Consider the following 1,682-nt stretch of genomic DNA (forward strand, 5'->3'; position numbering starts at 1 on the left):
TAGCAGTCCTGAATAGGCATAAGAACCTCTTGGCATTATTTTGTTTTTAAAAGAAAACATTCAATAAACTATATCATAACCCCAAAAGTATGCTGGAAAAGTATAAAAGGTTAGAGGGGAAAAAGAGCTTCAGTTTAGTGCCAGTTTTTCATATGTCTTGAGTCACCATTCTCTCCTGTTTCTACGATTATGATTTTTACTGTAATTGATTTAGTTTTAAGATGGCAACATATTAACAAATTATTATTGCTATAGGCTTTTCAATTTGTCCAAAATTATGCATTGTAAGTGGAATGAAGCAGCATTTCCAGTTGACAAATGGATCTATGGGTAATGAGGTATTTCTTAAATACAGCTTGTGACAATTAAACCAACAAATGGTGCCAATGAGAAAACTACTGACAAAGTACAACCAGGGAATGTTCAACTTAATATATCCAGGAATCTGTACTTCAAGTAAAAGAATGAATACCTGAAGCAGTACAAATGGTAACCAGGTACCAAGAAAACAGACAATGAGCTTGGGCAAGAGTATTCTTTTAGAGTTTACAATGTAACTAGGGAGGGATGAAGAAGGAAAATACAAGATAGGCTCGTTCATATAGGAAGTTATTCGAATAGCCTGTACCAAGGTGATAACTTCTGACCAAGAGGTTATAAAAGCCATAAATAAAATTACCATCATGGAAAGTGACAGGCAGTAACTCTGAATGCTGACATGGACAGGATATTGATAAGAAATATTCTGTGCCTTCAGGCTTTGGGAGATACCTGGTTCTCCCAAAACATAAGCAAGGACTGAAATCCAAATCAAAGTTACTGCAAAGAAATAAAATGCCTTCTGACATTTAGATGATAGCTTGGTGAGTTTAGAGAAATTCAGGCAATAATCTATACAAGATATGAAGAAGATTGGATAATGCAAAAAGCCATAAGTAAAGGAAATAATTTGAGCAAAGAGTCAGATAGATATGGTATTTAGTAAAATTAATACCTAAAAGTACAAAATCCCTGAAATAGGATATAATGGAAATGTTTACCAAAATATAAAAAATCAACAAATGCTAATGAAACACAAAAACATTCCATAAAATTCTGAGAGCTGTTTTTTCTTCTAATTCCTAGTGAGAGGATATTTAGTAATATTTTCCCAAATATGATCAAGAACAACAGAAATGTAGCGTCTAGAGGCTGATTTGTTTGATGTAACGGGTTCTGACAAGAGCAGCTGCCTGAAGAAAAAGATGTCATATTTTTAAAATTCAAAAAGACCTGCTGAAACATACATGATAAAACACTGTTTCACTTTATTTTCTGTTTCTTATCTGAAAAAGTTCCATCACAGGTTCGTGGTACAAGGACACAGAAGCATAGCTGCCAATCTGACGACTGCCAAGTGGTGCTGCTTGGAGGAGGCCTAGGTGGAATGACCAGATGAGTCTCTCCAGAGTCTTCCTAACCAATGATCCTATTTTATTTTATTTTACTGCCTTCAATTACGTCACTGTTGGTTCCTTGCGTTTCAGTTTGCTATGCCAAAATGCTGTAAGCTTTCCTTTGCTGGTATGGGTTATCTCTGGAAGTTGAGCTGCTGGCTCTCCTCGCAGGGCTCCTCCAGGAGAAACCACCCCATACTTGGACCCTACCTGGCCGGCCGCAAGGTCACCGCCTTCTTTAACTTC

At 36.6% G+C, this 1,682-nt stretch overlaps 1 pseudogene; it reads right to left on the reverse strand.

Annotated features, from left to right (window-relative positions):
* Positions 1-215: 215 nt before the first annotated feature.
* Positions 216-1,310, reverse strand: LOC147824480 (putative G protein-coupled receptor 160; annotated as a pseudogene).
* Positions 1,311-1,682: the final 372 nt, after the last annotated feature.

The sequence above is a fragment of the Heterocephalus glaber genome, unplaced genomic scaffold, assembly GCF_053883595.1.
Source record: "Heterocephalus glaber isolate CG9 unplaced genomic scaffold, H.glaber_assembly_v1.0 deba00001538, whole genome shotgun sequence".
NCBI lineage: Eukaryota > Metazoa > Chordata > Mammalia > Rodentia > Bathyergidae > Heterocephalus > Heterocephalus glaber.